The sequence below is a fragment of the Triturus cristatus genome, chromosome 1_2, assembly GCF_964204655.1.
Source record: "Triturus cristatus chromosome 1_2, aTriCri1.1, whole genome shotgun sequence".
NCBI classification, from domain to species: Eukaryota; Metazoa; Chordata; class Amphibia; order Caudata; family Salamandridae; genus Triturus; species Triturus cristatus.
The window spans coordinates 755,655,368-755,680,700 of NC_140580.1; the positions used below are offsets into that span (position 1 = coordinate 755,655,368).

The 25,333-nt window shown below is 46.8% G+C and overlaps 1 protein-coding gene across 4 annotated transcripts in view; it reads left to right on the forward strand.

The window, feature by feature from the left end:
* The first annotated feature begins 492 nt into the window (after nucleotides 1-492).
* Nucleotides 493-25,333, forward strand: part of RASSF4 (Ras association domain family member 4) — a 420,812-nt gene continuing 395,971 nt past the window's right edge. For 2 of the 4 annotated variants that reach the window (XM_085608696.1, XM_085608695.1), the window contains exon 1: nucleotides 493-703. The gene's annotated coding sequence lies outside the window, so the exon portion shown is untranslated. Of the gene's footprint in view, nucleotides 704-1,469; nucleotides 1,525-25,333 lie in introns of those variants that run through there. The other 2 variants (XM_085608699.1, XM_085608697.1) reach the window with 2 other exon arrangements.

Genomic DNA, 25,333 nt, shown 5'->3' on the forward strand with positions numbered 1-25,333 from the left:
ATGAATGCTTGCACTTAATTGTTTGTCAATTCATGATGCTGCTGCGGTCTTGTTTTAACAGATGTTGGCGATTTGTGTTTTACTTTCTGTTTGATGTCGTCTTTTGTATCTTTCTAAGCCATTTAATAAAGCACAATAAACCTTGGAACTTGGACACTTTATCAGGAGTCAAGTCCTGTTCTCCCTGACTATGCCCCCTTTACCATAATCTCTCAATTCAATACTTTATCTTTCTGTGCTCCCCTTTCCTTGTTTCTACGTCTGCGTTACACGATGAAAGTTGCTTATATCTCCTCGCTGTCGTCCCTACGTGTATCTGTTACACTGCACCAGCGGGGCTTCCCTCACCTGTACTCGGAGATGCTGGCATTGTTCAGCCTCGCTGGAGACAGCTGGTCCCACACGACTCGCTTTCGTCGCCATGGAAACTGCAGAGGCCGCCCGCATCCAAGCCGACTCGCTGATAGGCCGGGCGAAGTGTCGGTCACAGCCGGTGTCAGTGAGAGGAAGGGGGAAGAAGGCAGCGACCGGGGACTCGGGAGACAAGAGAAGCTGGGAGAGAAAAGAGGGACGAGGCAGGGGGAGGAGAGAAGTGACATCGAGAGAGAAGCGATCTCTAGAGACACTTGATGAGTAGGGGCAGAAGCACCAGGGAGACACCTGAGGGGGAGGCGAGAAAACGCTGATGGAACTGGAAAGAGAGGTGAGGAGAGTTGTGCACCCTTAGATCGCCCCTTCGGATATTCTCTACCAAACCGCACTTCTGTACGATTACACCTGCCCTTCAACCCCAAACATACACACTACTCGCGTACACACTGCTAATATGACCCCCAGTGACATGCATCCCTTCCTCCTGAGTCTGGAACAGGCTTCCGGACACTGCGCCTTCATCGGAGAGTGGCTGTTTCAGCATCTGGTCCAGCGTCAGATAGTGACCACTTCCCCCACCCCCGGATAGTGACCTGCCCATGACCTGCTCACTGCTCGGGCAGGGTTCTTTCAGTGGAGACTAGTGGGGTGCATTCCGACGCTTCCTTGCTCGGCCCAAACACACCAGGTTCGTGTTGACTCTCCCTTGGCGACCCCCACTCACCCTGACCGAATCATGTTCAGAATAATAGGAGTTTCTAGTAAGTTCGCGGCGCCACTCTCTGTGTGAGAGACTTTCACGAGAGCAGAGGATGCTTCTCAGTGGTGTTTCAGGAGACCCGAAGCTGACCAATACAGGGCGGGGGTGGGTGGGGCAACGACGGCCACGCGACCAATTTGTTAAGCGAGCCGGCGTCAAGTCCTGAGGAGAAGGCGCAGTTTGCTGTCACCCATGGGCAATCAATAGGCATATTAGCAGAGCTTCTAAGTCTCCCAGGTCAATGTCAATCAAGTTTTATAAACTGTATACCCTCGTGTTTGTAGCTTTGAGCTTATAATGGGAAAAAGAGGACTACAAGCCCCAGATCCACCTGAATATCTTGACAGGATTGCATACTTACTCAAGGACCGGGGGAAGCTCTAGAGCTCTGTGTGAGTGAAACTCTTTCCTGCCAGTTATTGTCTTTGCCATTCAGAACTGTGAAGTGCGTGTGCATTCGCGTTAATTTGTGCAAGCCTTGTTGTTTTAGTTGTAAGGCATGGGATGTTGCATTGGTTTGCGTGCTTCTCGCCTCTCGTCTTGGTTTCTGGGGTGACAATGAAGCCAGAGGTGGGCGAGTCATCAAGGAGGGAGAGTCCTGTCATGGGCCTGGCTGGCTTTCCTTGGCTCTGAACGCCGTAACAGCTGAGCCCTCAAAATATATATATACTTTTTTTTTTTGCTTCAATATTATCACGTAAAACATGAGACTAACATTCTAAAAGTGCATTTGTTTAACATATTAATAACGTTTTACTTTATTTAATTAGTTTGCATTACTGCACCGCGTGGCATGTATCCGAAATTTTCGTTTCTGAGCATCAGTTTGGAAACTTTCATACTCTGCAACGGGCCTATTAGGGAACCACAATGGAAGTCTGTCGTATGTTCTGTACATGTCGCTAAAGTTGTTTCTATTGAAGGAGCAACAATAAAGTTCATTAACACATACGAGAGGATTTTGTACAGTACTTATCTTAAACTGGTGTATTTTAAGGTGCTCTCGAATGTGATGACAAAGGAGGTACACTGACATAAGTGCCTAGGCTCACACATTTGGTCATGCGGGGAAGCCGGAATTGAACCCAGGTTTCCTTCCCTATTGTTATGCAAGTCATCCTAGAGATAGAGTAGCGGGGGCTTTCCGAATGAGACAAGTGTGTGAGGCAGAAGCCACTTGGCACATGAAGGCTCGGCTCGTTTGTGGCTCGAGGTTCTAAGAGGACCTTGAGCCAGAGCCAGGCAGCTGGCTCGAGCTTTCAATGGTCCTCCCGTCTCCAAATGAAATGCTGATGCAACCTAAACTACATAACGTTTCTTTTTGTATTTAAAAAGTCTTGCTTTTATTTGCTAACCATAATGGTCAACACCTGAAAGTGGCCTGTGGTGGTATTGGCATGTCCTACACATCTGCTCCCCCACCCCCCTCGCCCCAATTTAGCGACCTAAACATGTTACGCTTGAATGCCCCATGGTTTGAGTACATGTTGGCTTAAACATTTCCTTTTATAAACACAAAATGTAGTAGCACTCGGGCAAAGCAGCACGGAGCTTTCCACAGGTGTGTGCGTTCCGTAAGGCCCCATAGCACTCTGGTAAATGTAGTCCTGGCTTCTTTCATTGCGTCTGTATTTCTTTTTCCTTGTGTAGCTTCACAAAAGGCTGCGCTCCTCTTATTTCTAACCCTTTGGGTATGAGGGCCGGTTCCATGTGCCTGATGTTTCCCAGATGTAGGAACACCGGCCTGATATTTCTGAATGGGTTTCTGCACCGTATACAATATTCCCATACTCTTAGTAAGGGCCTCGGAGTACAGGCAGAGCCCAGGCACCCACCGGCCCTCCTTCACCAAGGAAGACCAATAGAAGGCTCTCGGCTGCTGGTAAAGGAGAGCTGAGTCCCTGGAACACAGGTTAACCAATCAGAAACGGACCTGGTATTCCTGGGTCTGCATTGTTATGCCCCATTCCAAAGGTTCTGTCTTGTAAACCAGAATCGGTAATTCCACAAATTCTGCACAGTCATAATTCACCAGAGAGTAAACATGAAATCCACAAACTTTCCATCAATTAATGATATATACCCAGTGCTTTATAAATGCAAACCCTCCCCTCCTCTGTCCCTCCACTCTCCCTTTTCACTCCAATGCACAGGTGCACCGCTCACATTAATTTCATATTTCCTTATACTAAATCACCACTAATCCTTTTTGGGTTGCGGAGTAGAGTGCTATTCGCCGAAAAGCGCTTCAACACCTCCTCAAGGGTCGGAAGCACTATATAAATGCAATTATAATTACAATAAACATTGAAACAATGTAAAGGAGTTAGTTTCTTCTGCGTTGGTTCTTTAACAAAATATATATTCCCCTGTTTGGTATTAAGAGAGATTTTTCAGTGGCGCAGTGAAAAAGTTCACGATGCATTTAACTTTAGAACCCACTGTTATGTTTTTCAGGACGACAACAGTCTAGCAAGGCCAGTCTCCGCCCCATCAGTGCAGTCCATGCAGTGTCAGCTATACAACAGTATCTATCTGCGCACTACTGTCTGCTCACGTAGTGTTTTATCTATACCTAGAATAAATACTGTGCTTCCGGTTTTCTGCGTGTAACACCCCATGCAGCCCAATCACGGTAGCGTTTGATGAATGACTCGCTCGCACTAAATGCAAACCTTGCTTTCAGTGGTGGGTCCCGGGGCCGCGGCAGCACAGAGCCGATGACACTGACAGGATAAGGCTACCTCGACTCAGGCCGATAAGTTAAAACAGACATGATGTAGTCTCCCTGGGAGGTATCCGATTCCCTCTGTGGCGAGGTGAACACGATCCCTACGAAGCCGCACAATTGATTTACCCCAAACAGCTGCGAATACGGTTAGAACAATGGGTAGAAATGTGTTTTCAGGGGATGTCACGTGCGCAGATACTGCCTTTAACGGGCCCTGTGGGGCTAACCTCAATTAATTGGACAGATCTGCCTCCCCTCAGCCCCTTCCTTCTCCAACCCTCCATTGGCAGGCCCCGACCTGTCAGATTTCCGCCCCTCCCCCAAGCCCTTTGAGTTTAGAGCGCCTCATTATGATGGCGCTCGCCTCGTAATGATGTATTGGGGCCTAAAAACATCATTAAAACGCGGCACGTCGCAAGTTGTGTTTTTTTACTATTATTTTTTATCCTTTTTACGGTTTGTCGCATATTTAATTTTACATTGTGTGTCATTTTATTAACCTGTGTCCTGTCCCGCTCCCTCCAAGTAATGAACATCATTTTGAAAGGCGATTTAATTACGAGGACTCTGAAAACACGGACAGGATCGATAGGTGAGAAGCAGACAGGGGCGGCCTTGCCAGGTCCACGGCTGGGAGGGGTTTGGGGCGCACACGGCGACACCAGAGCTCGGCCTTTCTCACTCCCATGAGGGTGTAGTTCATCCAATGCAGACATTTTCTTCGTATTCTGGGATCTGGAGTTCTGGTAGTATGGGTTCGCCAGGACTACAATTCCTCCCAGCATGCAACGGAAAATACCTGGACTTGAGCTATTCCTCCATGGAACTGGGTAATAGGAGAGCCGTGAGACCTAACCTGAAATATAAAGGTTCCGGGCATTTTGTCAGAGGCGCCACATATCCATATGGAAAAGCACAGCACCGCACACATCCTTTCAAGGGAATACGTAATACTCTAAACAGTAATTATGAAACCACATAAAACGCCCTAAACAATGTCTTTCTGTGCTCATCTCTGAAGAGAAAACGCCATGGAATGCAGTGGTTCATTTGCCCTGAAAACTCGCTCCCAGGACACTGTTTCTGCTTTGCTGAATTGACAAAGCCAATCGGTTGGCATATTACAGCGAGAAACGCTTTTCCCAAGTTCAAGTGAGCTAGTCTCCCCCTCGGGTAGCAGCAGTGTATGCAAGCTTCAGAAAATAAAATACCAAATTGCAAACTTAGTTCAGCTCATGGTGAAAACAGCAGCATAGTGCGTCTATTGGTGCAGCAGGTGCAGTGGTACCGGGGCACAGAGGCTTGAGGGGCCCAAGGGAACTCTGATTATTACTGTAGGTTAGAAGTCAAACAGCTGGGGGAGGGGGGGCAGTTGGGGCTTTATTACTCCTTGTGTTTGCCTTATTGCATTAGGGCCCATTAGTCACTTGTTCGAGCAGATGAGTCCTGTCCAACATATTTATAACTCATTTGGAACTTCATATATAAGTTAATACTGGCTCTAGGCGCTGTAACTATCAGGCGTCCTTGTTACCCAATTTAATGTGCTCCATTTTTCTGCCGAACTGATATTGCCTGGATTCGAACTCTTGACCTGTAGGTCATACAGACGTTAACAGTGATGGCGTATCTCGCTCGCCATCTTGACCCACGTCTAGGACCATTGGTCAGGTACTGCTGTGGCAGGTTGGCACCGGTGACGGGTGCTGTGGCACAGCAGAGGACACAGGAAAGAGTAGGGCCGCTGTGTGCACACCTGGTGAAGGGGATGGCGCGCACGAGAAGTGCAGGTGGCAAGGAGCTGATGGGGGAGTTGCAAGGAGGCTAAGTGGTACAGTGGGTGTCCTTGGGTTTAGTGATGCATGAGGGAGGCACAGAGGGAATGGACAGTAAGGTCTCAGAGGGTCCAAGTTCTGAGCCCCTGAAGGGCACGAATAGGTAGGTGCGGAGGGGTGATGGGAACGTCCTTGAAAGAATATTGCTCACCCTCCTAGGCGCTAATGTGTACATGATAGTGTTGTGCTCATTTGTTCCCAGGTGGTGGTTATCAAAAGGTGGTAAATGTATCCTGCAAAGGGGGGATTTTCATATAGACCAGAATTGTCCTCGAGGTGCCAACGGGTCTAGGATTGTGCCAGTGACCTGCGTTCAGATTACCCAGTTCCATGGATGAATAGCTCAAGTCCAGGTACTTTTTGTTGCATGCTGAGAGGAATTGTAGGCCCGATGAACCTATAAAACCAGCACTTCAAGTCCCAGAATACATAGAAAATCTCTGTTTTGGATGAACTATGCCAAGGGTACTCGCAAACATTTTCCTAGTGGCCACAAAGTATGGGCTGTGATGTGCCCATCGGCCGCATTGATACCAGCACGGTGGCAGTGGAGCATTTTGTTATGCTGTAGCTGAGTTGCAATCCCTCTACCACACCTTGGGGTACGCCCTCTCTGCTTGCTATCACTACCATGGGAGAGTCAAGCGTTAAACAGAAGTAACTTAATTATTGAACTGGAATGAATTAGAATTGTACAATATGAAGCTATGAAACCTCAGATTAATCACGGCTTCCACACTTAACCAAATTGCTTGATCCGAGGCAATTGTCTAATTTCACTTTGCCTCCTTTTTCTTCATTTTGACATATAAGAGCATCTTGAAATACATGTGGTCAAGATACACGCTGTATAAAACTTTCTCTTGGGTTTGATTTATTAAACTGAAATGTTGTCCATCTCAAATAACAACCCAGATCATCCAGAGGGTTCCTCGCGATATCTGGCTTGCCTCTTAGTTCAGTACTGGAATTGGGAGGAGGCATGACATCTATGTTCATTTTGAAAACTGTCACTTTACAAAGGATCTCAAAGCACTCAACGGAGGAGAAACACATGGTAATGAAATACAATTTTTAAAATTTTGAAGAGACTTTATGTTTACACATTTCTTGAAGGATGTCTTTAAAACGAATTTGTTCCTAATGTTAAATAGTGCAGGACACCTTACTTGGTTCTTTGTTTTTATTTCAGTTAGTGTAAATAAAAGCTGGCAGGTTTCATTAACATCTTATGAATGTTAGTGCTCTCAGAACCCCTGTGCGGTCATTCAACTGGGGGCCCTATATGAAAGTCAGGAGGGCTGCTTGTGAATTCCTGGGCTGTACTTTGAGTGTCACTGAACTACACACTCATGGAAGTGAGAAATGCCGAGCCATGATCGCCCTGCACCCCCAACCCCTCTCTCTGCCTTGGGAGCTAGCAGGGCCGCCCCAGCTGTTCCTCAGCTATCAACCCTTGCCTGTGTTTTCAGAGTCCTCGTAATTAAATTGTCCTTGAAAATAAGGTTCACTACTCTGGGGAGGGAGGGGGGGGATGGAGAGACCGACTGCGTGGGAGTAGGGGTAGAAGGGAGCTGGAGGCGCCCAGGATGTCATGTCTGTGTCTCCCATTAGGCATTACGGGAGATAACAACATTACTGACTTAGGACATCAACTGTTATAGCCCTCGCTCCCCTGACATAGTAATCTAAAAATTACCCCAATGTAATTTTCCATTATTGCACCACTGTGCATAAAACACCCATTTCCATGCCAGTTTCATGTCCAGACCTGTATTGGAGACAGGGTGGCGGGCACAAAGAGCAGTAAGTACTGAGGAATGTCCACTTTCTAAAAGTGCCATTTTTAAAACAGTAATGTTAAATCCAACTTCACCAGTAAGGAGGATTTATCATTACTATGCCAAATACATGAAACATGAAAAAGCTACTCCTCTCTGCTCAGGACTTCCTATTAAGGAATTCCCAATGCTGACCTGTGAGAGGGGTAGGCCTCACAGTAGTGAAACACTAAATAGGCGGTTTGTCACTACTTGGACCTGCAAAACATAAAAGTACAGGTTCTATCGTTTCCTTGCATAGCACCCTGCCCTTGGGGTTACCTAGGGCCTATCTTAGGGGTGACTTGTATGTAACAAATGGGGAGCTTAAGGCAAGTAGTTTTATATGTCCAGTCTAATTGGGAGTAAACTGTACACATAGGCACTGCATTGGTAGACCTGAGACGGGAGTGAAAGTCCACTTCTATGGATGGTCCAATCAGTGCTGCTGCCCACTAGCAGCATTTGAAGTTCAGGCCTTGGACATATGGTATATTTTACAAGGGACTTGCCAGTACAACAAATATGCCAACCAGGTATACACCAATATCACCATGTTTAGAGGAGAAGCAAATGCTCTTAAGCACTGGTTAGCAGTGGTAAAGTGCTCAGAGTCCTAAGGTCAACAAAGAGTTCAGCAAAAAGAGGAGGAGGAAGGCAAAAGGTTTAGGGTGACCCTTCAGAGAGGGCCGTTGTTCCAAATCTCTTTTTCCTTTTCTTCCTGCTCTGGTTCCTTTCTTGGGGGACCAGATTTTCAGAACGGAAAACCGGGATAGGCACAGACATAGAATTAGGACTAAATGTCCTATTCAGTCTTAGCGCATCTTAAATACATGCACATCTTAAATACAAAGTGTATGTACGTATATATGTATATGTATGTGTGTATATATATATATATATATATATCTCCAAAGCACTCCTTCGCCTACGCCTTGGAAAGCGCCTGTAAATCCACAGAAAGGAGCACGGACCACAATTTGGTGCACACGATAGTTTTTTATTCACTCAAGGTATGCCAGCCATAATATATATATATATATATATATATATATATATAATTACCTACTGGCGGTCGCCAGTAGGTAGTTATAGTTAGGACCACGTTTCCATAGGAAATCCGCAACATTCTATTTTGAATAACTTTGGCGCCGGTCGACGAATCCTCGCGAATTTTTCAAAATAGGTGGGGCGCTACGCTCCGCTCCTACCCTGAAAGTCTCGGGGGGATTCGTCAAGCGGGGGCTGAGATAAAAGGGGGGTCCCAAAACGCGTTTTTCCCATGCATTTTTCCATAGGACCTTTAGACAGGGCTACAGCCCGAACGGCTGAACAGAATTACTAGAAATTTGGCAGAGAGGTAGTCCTCAGGTCAAGGAAGTGCCTTTTGTAGGTTTGGTGTAAATCTGTTCAGTAGATTCTGAGAAAATAGCCTTTAAATCAATATATATATCTGAGCCAGCTTACGGTGCGCTTACGGTACGCTTACCGTACGCGTACGGTGGCGTGCGCGAGCGCGATTATGATTGGCTCTTAGATCTTAGTAAACATTCGAATCGGCCGAAACCAGGAAGCGGCGGCCGCCATTTTCTCTCTCGCACTGAGAGAGATGATTAACAAACAAAGCACAAAAACATTCAAAGGGGCTGTTTTGACAGCTCCCACACACATAGCCATGTACAGGGAGTCCCCAAAGATCCCCCAAGGCCAAAAACGGATTTTTTTTGTTTTCGCTAATTTCGCCGATTACGCTTACCGTACGCGTACGGTAAAAAAACATTAAAAAAAATAAAATATCCACACTAACCCCACCCCGTGTGCAATTGGTGACCGAAGCTCACCAATTGTGCATGGCTTATCACATAAGTAAAAAACGAAAAGATTAAAAAAAAAAATATTAAAAAAAAAATTATCCACACTCTCTCCACCCCGTGTGCAAATGGTGCCCGAAGGGCACCATTTGGGCATGGCTTATAACTAATGCGAAAAATTAAAATATTACCTTTAAAAACGAAGTGCATCATATGTCCTCCATGTGCGCACGGTGCGCGAAGCGCATCGTGCGTACATGGCCCATCTAGCGTAACGTGGGCACGCGGTGCGCGTAGTGCACCGCGTGCCCACCGTGCGTGCACGGCACTAACTGCGTAAAGTGGGCGCGCGGTGCGCTTCGCTGTGCGCGCACGGAACAAACTGCGTTAAGTGGGCGCGCACGCCACGAATGGCGTAAAGTAACTTAGCATTTAAAAAACCGTACAAATTCACTGAAAAAACCATAGGTTTCACACACGTTATAGTTAGGAATTAGCATTTAAAAAACCTTGCAAATTCACTGAAAAAACCATAGGTTTCACACATGTTATAGTTAGCGGAAATTTTACTGATAAAAAACCAATGAAATTCCCCCGTTATAGTTAGTGCAGGCAACTATAACTCACGCGACCGCAATCTTCTGCTGATGACATATGTGTCTTTATGAAAAGAAAATATTTGTAATATATGTATAGCTAAAAATGTATGGAAGAAGACATGGGTAAATAAGTGTCTAAATACAGTATTAGCATCAGCAGAGGATTGCGGTCGCGTGAGTTATAGTTGCCTGCACTAACTATAACGGGGGAATTTCATTGGTTTTTTATCAGTAAAATTTCCGCTAACTATAACATGTGTGAAACCTATGGTTTTTTCAGTGAATATATATATATATACATATTCACTGAAAAAGCGAAAGGTTATAGGGATGTTAGTCACTCAGATTTCACTCATACAAAACCATAGAAATTTAGCAGTTGTACTTACCTGAGCTAAGTATAACTTATGCCCCAGTATAACTTACGCCCGCAATGCACTTCTTATGACCTCACACATTACATCACTCCTGGCATGGTCAGTGATATCACTGATGACATCCCAGATGACATCTCTGATGACATCATCTCGTGAGTGTAAGTGTTGTGGCTGTGTGAGTAGCTGTATGGGTGAGTTGCTGCATAGGTGTGTGTGTGGCATTATGGGTGAGTGTGTAGCTGTTTGAGTGTATGTGTATAGGTAAGTGATTGGGTGTGAGTGGCTATATTGGAGAGTTAATGTCTGTGTGAGTGGCTGTAAGGGTGAGTGGGTGTGTGAGTGGCTGTGTTGGTGGCTGTGTGGGTGTGTGGATAGCTGCATTGGTGAGTGAATGGCAAGGTGAGTGCCTGTATGGGTGAGTGAATGGTTGTGTGAATTTCTGCGTGGGTGATTGAGTGGGTGTGTGAGTGGCTGAGGATGCATGAGAGGGTGTGTAAGTGTCGGCATGTCTGTATGCTTGGATGTCTGAATGGCTCTATTGGTGAGGCAGTGGGTGCATGAGTGGCTGTATCGGTGAGTTAGTGGGTGTGTGAGTCCCTCTATGGATGAGGGATTGGTACTGTGAATGGGTATGTGAGGGGTTGTGTGAGAGTTGGAGTGGGTGCATGAGAGGTTCTATGGGGATGTGAGTGTTTCTGTGGATGATGTCATCAGTGATATCATTTCAGATGCCATCAGTGATGTAATTAACCGTGTCATGAGTGATATAATATGTGAGGTCATAAACAGTGCATTGTGGGGCATAAGTTATAGTTAGCTCAGGTAACTATAACTGCTGAATTTCTATGGTTTTGTATGAGTGAAATCCGAGCCTAACTATAGCGTCTCTATAACCTTTGCTCTTTTTTTGTGTGAAATTCAATAAAAAAAAAAAACTCTATTTCCTAACTATAACGTCCCTGTGACTTTTTTTTAAGGGAATTTCGAACGTTCTTTACATTTTATTTGCTAACTGTGACCTGTAAACTTTGTGAGTGAGTGCATGAATGTCTCACTGGGTGTGTGAGTGAATGCATGAGTGTCTCAATGGGTGTGTGAGTGTCTGAGCGGACCTGAGAGTGGCTGCATAAGTGTCTCACTGGGTGTCTGAGTGGGTAAATGAGTGGGTCTGTGAGTGGGTGTGAGAGCGTCTGAGTGGGTTTGCAAGTGCCTCAGTGTGTGTGATTCAGTCTGTGAGTAAGTGCTTGAGTGTCTGAGTGGGTCTGTAAGTTGGTGCATGAGTGTCTGAGTGGGTCTGTGAGTGGTTGTACATGTCTGAGTGAGTCTGTGAGTGGCTGTGAGGGTGTCTGAGTGGTTCTGAGTGTGGGTGCCTGAGTAGGTTTGTGAGTGGGTGTGAGTGTCCGAGGGTGTCTGTGAGTGGGTGCATGTGAAAGTGTCTCAGTAAGTCTGAGAGTGTGTGAGTGGGTCTGTGGGTGTGTGTGAGAGTGTCTGGGTTTGTGAGTGGGGGTCTAGGTGTCTGTGTGTGTGTGTCAGTGACTGGGCAACTGCACCTGCCACTTTATCCCAAAAGAGTCCACAGTTTTGCACAAAATATCTTACCAAGTGGAGAACTTTCTACTGGTTAATTACAAAGTGCTACCTTCTTGGCTAAATGTCCAGTACGTATTCTGCTTTGCACCTGCTTAATGGAGCACGAGGAACTGTCACCAGTGACCTTGTGTGCATTTTGGTAATGTGATTTTCCTTGTGCGTCTTTATCAGGGCGACTGGAATATGCGGCAGGGGAGGTTCAAATTAAGTGGCAGGGTTGAGTAAATAACTCTGCAAGAAAAGGCAAATCATGCAGCATAATGCAGCACGTTATGTAATAGTATTACTTCATTATTTTTTCATTTACAAACTTGATAATATTGTGCATTGGTTGCACCTCATTAGTACCAGTTAAAAACCCAAATATAGCAATGAGCAACTAAAATGTGACTAGTCAGTGTTATAAATGAGGGTCTCTAGATGGCAGAGGTATCCACCTTGTACAAGAAGGGACCCTTCCTTTTAGTCAGGATAAGGGAGTTACACGTCTAAAATAACCCCTGCTCCCCCCTTTGGTAGCTTGACACAAGCAGTCAACTTTATCTTGGAGGCAATGTGTAAAGAATTTGCACATAACACACAGTAAGACAACAAAAACGCTACAAAAGGATACCTCACCAGATAGAGAAAAATAGCCAATATTTATCTATGTAAAACAATACCAAAACAATAAAAATCCAACTTACAGTAGTAAAGTTATGAATTTTGCTGGAATAAACTTAAAAGACAGTTCCTTGAAGACGATAGCTCCGTCGGGGCTATCACGGCATCAAGAACAAACAAATGCAACAGTTCAGGCCGACTGTGAGGTCGCATACCAGCTACGGTGTGGTGAAGCCAGGCAAACCTTGGAATGCAGGACATCATGGACCTTGCGATGAGCTCTGAAGAGCAGGCGTCTCTTCTGGAAGTCGGATGCAGGAGTCGTCAGGCCCTTGAAGCTACACGTATCACAGATCAAACTCCGTGAAGTTGAAGTCAGGAGTGCTGGCATCGATAGCGTTGGGGCTACGATGCGAAGTGGGACGATGCAACATGCGGTGCCCACAAGTCACGGTGCAGGCAGCAGCTCGGTGACTGTATCCGGCGTTGTCGGTGAGACCAGTGCTGCAGTGTAAAGTAGGGTGATGCGATATGTGGTGTTCACAGATCACAGTGCAGGCAGCATTGTCGTCATTGCTAAAGCTCTGTTGTCGGTTGACCCAAGGCTGTTATGCAAAGCAGGGTGGTGCTTCGTGCCATGCCCCAAAGGTGGTGGTGCAAACAGCAGCATTGGTTGACAAGATGGGAGCCAATTGGTGCTGGTAAAGGTGGACCAGGGCTGCCGTGTGAGACGGGGTGATGCTTCCTGTACCTCACTAATGGTGTCCACAGGCCATGGGGCAGGGGGCAGGTAGCGGCATTGATGTCCGCATGAAGCATCGTCATCGGTGATACCAGAGTGGCAATATGAGGCAATGCGTAGTGCGGTGCCCACAGGTGATGGTGCAAGCAGCAGCTCGGCAATGTCAGTGAGACCAGGGTTGCGGTGCGAAGCTGGACGATGCGATCTGCGGTGCATAAGGGTCACGGTGCAGCCAGCGGCTCGCTGACAGCGTCTGGTGTTGTCAGTGACACCAAGATGGCGGTGTGAAGCAGAGCGATGGGCTGCGGTTTGGGACGGGACGATGCTTCGTGTACCTTACAAGCTGTGCCCAGAGGTCACGGTGCATGCACCGGCTCGGTGATAGCGTCCGGTATTGTCAGTGAAACCAGGATTGCTGTGCTAATTGGGGCGATGTTCTCCTCAGTGCCTTCAGGTCACGGAGTCAGCGGCGGTAACAGCATTAAAGTGGTTTTTCTTCTGTTGCAGTACAAAACACGCAGTTCCTAGTGCTGTTGGCAGTAGAACTTGAAGTTCCAGAGACTGCCAACAGGCGATAAGCTCTACTTCAAGTCCTTGGAGAAACTCTGGCAATAAGTTGTAGAAAGTTCAGTCCAGTCCTTCTACTGCCCAAGATAGAAGCAGCAACTGCAGGCCAATTCATCAAAGAAACAAACAGCAAAGGGGCAGTACTCCTACTGGCAGCTCTTCCAGCTCTCCTTCCTGGCAGGTTCCTTAGTCCAAACGAGTTCTAATGTTCTGGGGTCAGGGCCCCAATATTTATATTACTTTTGTCTTTTGAAGTATTTGGCAGAAAGCCTCTTGGCTCAGTAAAAAACAGTTCTGTCATCCCTGGTCCAGCTTCACTTACGGAGGTAGAGATTGCATTGTGGAAGGCAGTCACAGCCTATTCGGGTGCTAGTGACAACTCCTTCCACCACTCTAGCCCAAGATGACTCATCAGCATATGCAGGGCACACCTCTGCTCCCTTTGTGTGTCTGCAGTGAATGCATAAACCAGCCCCTGTCTGTAAAACCAGACAGTGAATCCACAAATGGGCAGAGGCACCTAGGATAGTTAAGCAAGAAAATGCCCACTTTCTAAAAGTAGCATTTTCAAACACATAATTTAACAATCCCCTTTACTAAAAGGTGTGTTATTAAATTCCGTGTTCAGAAAGCCTAAACACCAAGTCACTGGCTATTCCCAACTGAAAGATACACTTGTAAAAGTGGTGTCGCACAGGGGTAAGATATAAGGGTTACATTTAAAGGTTAATTAGTAGTGAAGGAAGATATCCTTTAAAATGAAAATGCCATTAAAATGCATAGTTTAACAACGAAAATCGTAGTAAAAATGTGTGTGTTAAAAGGCATTTTCGGGGTAAAGGATATGCGTGGAGAAAGCATTCGTGTTGTAACGCATGCATGGTAAAAAGGCATGCGTTACAACGGAATGCGTAGTAACGTCATACAACCGTCTGAGACAACTTTGAAAGACAACCTGTGTGGGTGGCACAATCGGGGCTGCAGGCCCACTAGTAGCATCTGACTTAAAGGCCCTGGGCCCACATAGTGCACTGTACTCGGGGCTTACCAGTCAATCTTACATGCCAATCATGGAAGACCAATCATAACACAATTTACAGTAGGACCATTTACACTTTAACACTGAATAGCAGTGAGAAAGTGAGCAGAGACACTAAACCAGCAAAAACGAAGTTTAGCATACCATCAAAAACAGGAGGTCAGAAAGCAAAAAGACAGTGGAAACATGCCAAAAGATGCCAGGTGTAACAGTCAGTCGTTGCATGTATATTAACTTTCTTTTTAACCATTTGAGCTGGACACAACATTTGTTTTGTTAAAATATGAAGATTATGCGGCAGATGGTGTGTTATGTGGCAAATGCTGCAATTCTATAACTATGCCAAAATCACTGCAGCCGCACAATTGCATAATTCCAGTGGCCCTGGTCTTTATTCATGATTCAATGGGGGAAGGGGGTCGCGCAGCTCCCCACCTCGGGCCTGCTCAGACCCCCTCACTTGGGCAATTTCAGCCCATGGACCTCATCCCCCAGGGCCCGGCCTTCAAATGCTGGGTGACCTGGATCCCACCAAGAGCACCCAGTCACCACCATTGAGCGGGGGGAGCCTAAATGCACCTGCACTCCCTGCTGGCTCCCCGCCTCCTGTGGGAGCCACCATTGTTCTTGGACACAGGGAGCTGCTATACACTCAGCTCAGTGTCTGTTAGAGCCATTCTTTTGTCTGTTTCATTGCCTGCTTCACAGCGGGCAGGGAAACAGACGAAAACTCCACTCTTAGATAGCGGAATTGGTTTCACAGCTCTCGCTTGCAAGGAGTGGAGTTCATGTTTGCCCTGCCTTGATGGGAGCTGTAAAAGCCCCTACCAAGTCAGAGCAAACAGCTATGTCCCGGGGGCAGGCAACCCAGGACATAGCAGAAGCAGACTCTGGGGACTGCTGGTCCCCAGGGCCATATATGGCTCCTGGAGGGAGGCTGCCGCCCCCCCCTCCTTTGTTGATCACTGGCCAGCCCTGGGAGGTGGTTGTCCTTGGGGCCGTATATGGCCCGGGAGAGGGCTGCACGCCCTCACTCCCACTTTAAAATGTTTATTTTGGCCGCAAGGAGGTGGTGGTCCCTGGGTAACACCCCCCCCCCCCCCCATTACTGCCCCCTCACAACATTTTTCAAATTAAAGCCCCGGGGAAGGCGTGGTCCACTGTGCCCTAGGGAGTCGGCGCGGCCCCGTGAAAGAAACATAAGCCACAGGGGAGTAGTGATCCCTTGGACATTCAATAAATAAATGCCCACTGGGGGGGGCACATGCACCCCCCTCCTTTACTTTAATAAAGCAGGCAGGCCTCCGGGATCTGGCCACTTAGGTGTTTCATTAAAAACAAGCATGGGAGAATGTCTTCTTCATCCAGCCAGGGCAACTTCTATTGGTCCTGGCAACTCATCCACAATCCTATCATCCTTGGGGTTACCTTTCACCACTGTGCTCCAGCTGGCAGAAGAAGTGGCAGTCACAGCTCGGGTCATGAGCGCAGAGTTTAGTGATCTTGAGATGCTGAGCATGAGCAGGATCTGGAGTTGTGCCTTAGGCAAGAACTACCATGGGATCTTTAGAGTAGGAAGGATTCTTCAGGAAACTGACAAAGCACCAGCTTGGAGTGCCCTTCTGCTTCCCTTCTTGTTGTGTGCTTCTTCGACACTCGGTAGGTTCACTGGTATAGAAACAAATCAAGTTATACTAGGCGCCAACGGGAGGCTCCCGCTGCAGCAACTGACTAGATACTCAAACACAACACCCCGTTCTAAGTCCGGACACAGTACATTATAAATAGGGCTCCCAGTTTCCCGTTTTTACTCACTTTTACAGATAAATGCAGACAGAAAACAATGTACTTCCTATTATATATATATATATATATATATATATATATATATATATTAATGGAAAAATAAAGAAAATTGGGCTCTTTTGAGTGCCTTTCCATACTGTCTTTCATCAATTCCAGCCTAACAGCTGTGCAGATAGATGGCATGGGAAGCTAAAAATGGGAGAAGGTTTAACTAAATAACTGCATGTCCACATCCATTTGTACTATACCGTCAATATTTACCTGTGGGTATATTGTTATGTTTGTTTTTGGCTGCTTAGGTTCCTAATACACAACGGGCATCAAAGTATAAGCATATATTTATAACTTAAATAAATGTGAATATATACCATATTACAACTTCATTTAATCAGTGAACACAAAATAAATATGAGGAAATACTGACAAAATGGGCAAAAAATAAATATGGATAAATACAGATGGAAATGTTAAAAAAAAACATAAACACCTTAAAACAGGGAGCCCTAATTATAAACTGGATATCAACTTACCAAAAGGTAACTCGAGCTCAATCGGCTTGACGTTTCGCAGGACTACATATCGTAAACCTCTAAATACGTAAACTAAACCCAGATACAACACACCCTGAGCTTCAACTGCATGACATGTTCAAACCAGTCACAATGCCTCTTGGTGACATTAAAGGCACCCCGCTATCTGCCGAGGTCACATGGCTCTGGCTGGAAGAACGTTGGTGAAAGAAATGTCACGTCCACTCTCGCACCTCAGATGAATACCTATGCACTTAAATGTTAATTTTCTTTTTTGAAAACTTGAAACACGCATACGATTTAATGTCGCACTAAAACACAATCAATTACAACACCGCAGTGCATTCAACATTCAAGTAGTCTTATTCATAGAACTGATATAAATAAGCACATTCACAATCCTCCATAACGTTTGAAAAAGTAATAAATTGTCCAATCTAAGTTTATGTCATGGTGTACAATTAAGCGACCGGTGTAAGGAGGCAGCTTCTTTGCTGCAAGGCAGCCCTCTCCAAGATCCTGCCATCTCTAGTACAGCGAGATAGCTAAGTTATGTTTTTTTTGTTTGTTTTTTGATGGGTTTTATTTTATTTATTTAATTTTTACATTTTTAGTGACCACCTCAATAAATAAAACTGATTAACTTGAGTCATTGCCCATAGAAAAATCTCCCTTCCTGGAATACAGTTGGGTATATCTTAGAAACAACAGGCCAGCTGTGGTAAACATCCTTGCATTCTCAGGTCCAGTATTGCTTGTAAATGAATGGGCTTCACGTTGGAGTCAAGAGGAATGCTCCTTAACGAAATGCAGGTCCTAGATGTAGGGAGCCACCCGGCTTCTCCACCCACAATGTATCTACTTCACCCCTCATGGCTGGGCTCGGCCCGAGGGTATAAATATAGGGGTCTGGGATCACTCGTGACCTCACACCGAAGTGTACTCAGCGTGAGCATGTATCCTTCTTAGCGAGGGTGTCGCGGCCTTGCATGCTTACCTGACCACGCCGGCTACACTGGCGACCAGGGAAAAACAACCCCTTGTATCAGCCTGCAGCCATTCTGATTCCTGGGCCACTGGGACCGAAGACCGCTCCTGCGCTGCCGCCGCAGTTCTTGATTCCTGCATTCTCGACGGGCCCACCTCCTCCCTCAGGCTGCGTCCGGGATCCCCACGACCTCCTACTCCTGTCACGTACCAGCACCCGGCAGTGAGTGCGCTGCTTGTTCAGGAAGGCGTGTTCCTGCTCGTGGCTGCGGCGGCTCTATTCGCAGGCTGTGCCATGCATACGCTGCTTTGGAGGCGTGGCCTTCACCTGCAGCAGCCCAGTATTCCCAGCCGTGTCGGCATATCCCGGTGCCTGCCTGCACTCCTGCCAGCTGCAGACCGGCATATTTCGGCCATATCGGAAGCGCCAGGAGAGAGGGCCTTGGCTGGTGGCAGTCACGCGGCAACCCAGCTGTACGCATGGAATGCTGCCCCACTTCAGCTCCCTGCTCACCGGCTATTTATTTTTCCCAGGGACGGAAGAGTCGTGACTACCGAACTGTGGCAGAGTGGTGGAGGCAGTCCCACAGCAGCAGCACAGACTACCAAAGCCACAAAACGCTGTCCCATTATACTCCCAGAGCTCCTATATCAGTACAGTGGAGTGTCCCCATCAGCAAGGTGCCACAACATCGACATAGACTGTACCTCGACAAACTAATTTCCCTAAGGAATCTACGCTCCTGGCTACTGTACCAATGGGGGATCCACCAACCCCTCAGCAGCCTCTAGCCACCCAGGTACCACCCGTGCCATACACGCATACCTCTGTCTCCCCTCTTCCCCCCTTCAGCCAGCTAGTTGATCCTGCAATGGCTGCGCTTAGGTGGAGGCTGTGGCTCGCACGTCTAAGTCACTACTTACGTGGCACGAGAGAAGCAGATGGGCCATGATACGCTTCCGGCTGATGCTCTTTGGGGGTGATAAACTCTATGAACTCTTTGAGACTCTGCCGAACACAGGGGAGGATGATGACTATGACGAGGGAATAGCCACCCTCAACAGGCATTTCGACCCACAGATGAACCCAGACTACAAGCGTTTCAAACTGCAACAAGCTAAGCAGCTAAGCAGGTGGACTCTGAGTCGGTGGACATGTTCTATGCCACATTGCAGAAGCTTGCACGCACGTGCTATCATCCAGGGGTGCAAGTCAGTGGCACTTTGCCTCATACTCCGCCAATCTTGAATATCACTGGAAGATATCCTAATCCTCACACACTCACATGAGCTCTCCAACAGCTGGGCGGAAAAAATGGAAGCTGCTCAAGTTCGAAATACCCCCTTGCTCCCTCAGTCCAGAGGACGACCTGCATCAAGGAAGAGAGGGTGGACGTGGTCCAACAATGCATCACAGCCACAGAGTACCCCAGGGAGACAACATGAAAAGTGCAGGTATTGCAATTTTGACCACAAACCATCGGATCCGTGCCTGGCAAGCGGCCAGGCATTCTCCAAATGTGGGAGGATCAACCACTATGCGAGCGTCGGTCATGGCGGAAGGGGACTACCAAGAGGAGACGTATCAAGGGGATGGGCAATGGCCCTGCAACATCTATCAATGTAGGATCCCTCAGAAGTGGAGGTACCTCCCACCCAAGGGGTGACCGCCCAGTTCGAGGTCAACAATATCTTTGTAATCTTCTTCGCCGGACGCTCTGGTCGCAAGAGACGTCGCCCACCCATGTGCACAATACACGGAAAGACGTCCCAGTCCAGGCTCTGATAGACACCGGTGCATCGGTGAATTTGATGGACTCGACCCAGTACGAGAAGCTATTATCTCGTCCGCCGCTCACCCCCAGCCTGGCAAAAATCTAAACATATGGGGGTACCGAACCACTGCCGCTCAATGGCACTATTGAAGTCGACGTCACTAGCTCTGACCACACTCGAAGGACCAAATTCCACGTCACAGAAGGCCAGAAAGGCACATTGTTTGGATGCCACACTGAAGAGGACTTGGAACTGGTGTTCTTCGTGAGGCAAATCCATGACACCCGTGCGGACGACATGCTGAAGGATTTCCCTCAACTGTTCCGAGGTCTGGGAAAGCTCAAGGATCACCAAGTCACCATACACATTGACAAGGCCATCAAGCCCTCCGCACTCCATTAGCAACGTGTCCCGTTTCATCTCCGTCCACTAGTAGAGAAAGAACTGGAAGAACTAGAAAGCCAAGGGGTGATTGAGAAGGCATCTGGTCCTACTCCATGAGTATCTCCACTGGTCATTGCGCCAAAACCTAAGCATCCAAGACCCAAACGGCTCAGCGTGGATATGAGAATGCCGAACCAAGCCATCCGGAGGTAAAGACACATGACTCCAACCATGGATGACATTGTAGTAGACCAAAACGGCGCCCAATGGTTCTCGAAGCTAGAACCAAACTCAGGGTACAATCAGCTGGAGTTAACACCAGGAAGTCGCTACATTATGATGTTTTCCATGCACGTGGGTCTCCGGCGGTACACCGGCTCAGCTTCGGCATCTCTTCTGTGCCGGGTGTTTTCAGAACGCCATCAAAGAAACACTCTCCGGGCTAATAGGCGTGATAATCCTGAGCGACAACATCCTCATCTACTCGGAGTCTGGAGGAGCCCCATGTCCAGCTGCAAGCCTACCTCCAACGCCTGGCAGACTGAGGCCTCACCCTTCACCGAAAAAAATGTTTGCTCTATCAGAACTCAGTCGAATTCTTCAGATATGTGTTTTCCCGTAATGGAGTCAAAGTCGACCAGAGGAAGACAGAGGTAATCCGCAATGCAAATATACCTCAAAACTCGATGGAGGTACGCAGTTTCCTAGCGATGGCGCCATAGTGCGGGAGGTTCATACCTGGCCTAGCCACTCTATCAGAGCCCCTGTGCCAACTAACAAATACCCATTGTTATGGGATCCTAAGGAAGCAAATTAGTTTTGCAGCATAAAGGAAGCAGTGTTAGATCAGGCTACTATGGCCTACTTACATCCACAGCGCAGGACCGAGCTAGTCAAGGATGCCAGCCCAGTTGGGCTCGGAGCCGTCCTCCGGCAGGAAGATGCCAGAGGAGAATGCGCCCCAGTGGCCTACGCTTCTGGCATTCTCACCAATGGAGACTTGCTATGCCCAGATAGCATGCGAGGCTCTCGCTATCAAATTGATGAGTCAACATTTCCACCTCTACCTGGGTGGCCAGCGGTGTGGTGACAGATCACAAGCAACTCCTGCCACTGTTCAGCGGGTCGTCCCGCCTGGCCCCTGTACATAGAGAGGTGGGCCATGCAGCTGCAAGCGTATACTTTCCAACTGGTCTATAGACCCGGTGCCAATAACACCGCTGATTTCCTGTCACGCCACCCCTCGCAAAGCACCCCCAGTGGGCAAACCCTGGATCAAGAATGCACCGAATGCTTCATGAACATGATTGAAGCCAGTGCCTACCCGGTTGCAGTCACCCGAGAAGACATTCTGGAGTCCACGGACGTAGACAATTCCCTCCTTAAGGTAAAGGAGGTCCTGGCTCAGGAGCAATGGCACCAGTTCCTTGACGGATCAAGGTCAATGGTGGTAGAAGAGCAAAACATCCAGCACCAGCTCTGGAAAGTACAACATGAGCTGAACGTGAGTGGCTCAAGCTTGATACTGCGAAAGCAGAAAATTGTCCTCCCCAAAGTCCTCCTAGGTTGGATGGTCACATTTCATCATTAAGGACACCAAGGGGCCACAAAGACCAAAGCGAGGCTCAGAGCGAAGATCTGGTTTCCAGGCATGGATGAGCTAGTGGATGAGGAACTCTGGCGTTGTAACCTCTATGCCCTCACAGGCATAGACACCGCTCCTGCACCCGTGCTGACGAAAGAGACCTGCCTCACTCCATGGGCAAAAGTCAGCATTTACTTTGGGAGCTTTCCTGATGGCCGCAACACTTTGGTAGTCATTGATTCATTCTCAAAGTTCCCCCTGGTCAAGTTGGCACCATCCACTGCATTTGTCCAAGTTCAGCCCCCTTGGGAGAGGACCTTTGCATTGCTCGGTCTACCAGAAGAGGTGGTCTGACAATGGGCCCCCCTTCCAGGGGCAAGAATTTCAGGACCTTTTTACGGAGAGAGCGATCCAGCATTGAAGAATTACCACCCCCCCCCAATAGGCGCATGCTACTGGGCGGTAGAGAGGTTTATGAGGACACTGAACCGAGCCCCCAGTGTTGAGGTTGACCAGCATCAGGATGGCGAAGTTTGTCTCCACCAATTACTCCAAGCATACCAACAGACCCCGCATTCCACCACAGGGTGCGCCCTGACAACCTTACTGTTCAGACGATCGCCCCGTGATGTCATCCCTGAGGATTCAGGCCAGCAAGCATCGCTGTGGAAAGGACTCCGCAGAAGTATTGTATTGTATTGTATTGTAATTGCATTTATATAGCGCTTACTACCCCTGACAAGGCATCTAATCGCTTTTCGGCGAGTAGCACGCTACTCCGGGACCCATAGAGGATTTGTGTTGAATTAGTATAGTGAAACATGCAAGTAAATTTTAAGTGGTGAATAGGTTAGTCAGTTATTTGGATTCGGAAGGATCGCAGAAGGATGAAAGAGGGGGAAAAAAAAGGTTTGTATGTATGTAGCGCTTGGTACCCCCGATGGGGTGTTGGAGCACGCTACTCCGGAAACCCATAAAGGATTAGTGCTGAATTAGTATGGTGAAATATAGTAATTTGAGTGGTGGATATTAGTCAGTTATTTGGAGTGAGAAGGGAAGCGGAGGGATAAAAGGGAAGAAAGGTTTGCATTCATGTAGCACCTGTTACCCCTGATGGGTGTTGAAGTGCTTTTCTCGCGAGTAGGACGCTACTCCGGTACCCATAAAGGATTAGTGTTAAAAATTAGTATAGTGAAGTATGAAGTAATTTGAGTGGTGGATATGTTATTCAGTTATTTGGATAGAGAAGGGTAGGTTGTGGGATAGAAGAGGGAAAGAGGTTTGTATTTATATAGAGCTTGCTACCCCTTGATGGGGTTTTAAAGAGCTTTATTGGCGAGTAGCATGCTACTCTGGAACCCATAAGGATTACTGTTGAATTAGTATGGCAAAACATGAAAGTAATTTGAGTGGTGGATATGTTAGTCAGTTATTTGGATTGAGAAGGATTGGGGAGGGGTAGAAAAGGGAAAAAGGTTTGCGTTTATATAGCGCTGGTAACCCTGATGGGGTGTTGAAACGCTTCATTGGCGAGTAGCACGCTACTCTGGAACCCATAAAGGATTAGTGGTGAATTAGTATAGTGGAATATGGAAATAGAGAAGTGAACATGTTAGTCTGTTATTTTGATTGAAAAGGATAGTGGAGGGACAGATTTTTTTTTTTAGGTCTTTGCAGTAGGAGGAGGCTTTTGGGTGAGTAAAAAGGGGGTTTTGAGGGGAAGAGTCAGAGGGGAGAGTTTATAAAGGTTTGTTTTGGAGGATCGGTATAGTAAAATAGGTGTCAGATGATGCAAGGAGGGGTAGAGTAGGAGAGGGTCTTGAAAGGGGTATTTTGGGATCATAGTAGTGGTATGGGGTTGGGGATAAATGAAAGTGGATGTAGATATATATTGATAGATGTATAGGGTGAGAGCTAGGGGAGTGCATTGGAAAGAGTAGTAGAAAGAAGTTTGAGATGAGTCAGAAGGTTGGGCTAGAGGATATATTGAGAGAAGTATAGACTTAGAAATAGGGTAGTGCGTTTGAAATGCTAAATTAGAAGAAAGTGATAAATATGTAGATCCATAAGTACATTGATAGTATATAGATGCATAAAAGAGGTAAGTATATATAGATTCAAGATATTGATAGAGGTACAGGATGAGAAATAGGGTAGTGCATTGGATATGCTTTTTCAGGAGAAAGGTAACAGACACACAGATCCAAGTACATGGAAGGTACATAGATGCACAATGGAAGTAAGTACATGTAGACCAAAGAGGTGTTTTCTTTCATTATTATTATTATTTATTTATTTACTTACTTACAACAACATAATTGTTCTACATGTTTATACAAAGCAATACACAAAGATACATATCTATAGGGAAAATAAATGCTTATATTCAGAGGAATATGCTGTAAATTTCTGTTTGCGTATGGTGCTTATGTGGGGAAGAGCCAATTCTTGAGTAGTTTTCTGAAGATAAGGTGGTTGTCAATGGATCTTATGTTGGGGGTAAAGAGTTCCATAGTTTCGCTGCTTGAACAGAGAAGGATGTGCCACCCGTGGTTTTTTTCTTGTATCTTGGGATTTTGAGGCGAGATGCCCCTTTAGAGAGTAGGTTCCTCTGTTGAATGTGTTTGGTGATTTTATTCATGATGAAGAGCGGTCTCATCCCATGTATTGCTTTGTGGGTGATACAAAATAGCTTGAACGTGGATCTTCTGACAACCGGTAACCAATGCAGGGTTTTCAAGGCAAGTGAGATGTGGTCTCGCTGTTTGATATGCAAGAGTAGTCTGGCAGCCGAGTTCTGAATCCGTTGTAGTCTTTTCATGGTCATTAAAGGTGATCCGTGGTAGAGGCTATTGGCGTAATCGAGTTTGGACAGAACAAAGGCGATGGTAGCTTGGACCTTGTGTGGAAATCCCAAATGAGGCAAAATTCGTCGCAGCGTTTTTATAGTGACAAAGCTTGATTTTGCTAGTTTGTCCACTTGGGCATTCATCGACAGCTTGGAGTCCATGATTATTCTGAGGTTTCTTACTTCCTTCGATAATTTAGGTGGTAATCCCAGTACATCAGGCCAGGCGGCAAGCGGGTCGTAATGTTTCCAATCGCCACACGTGAGTATTTCTATTTTTGAAGCATTCAATTTGAGATGGCTCCAAGTCATCCACTGATCCACGGATCTGAGATAACTGAAAATTGGGCATTTTTTAATGTCTTTGGGGCATTCAAGTTGAAGGAGTATTTGCGTGTCATCTGCATAGTTATAGCACGCGAGGTGAAATTGATTGATCAGTACCGGTAATGACTTCATGTATATGTTGAAAATCATGGGCGAGGTGCTAGAACCTTGAGGGACCCCTGCTTTTGTGGAGTATGGTTTGGACGAGAAAGGTGGGGTATGGATGACATTAGTTCTGTTTCGA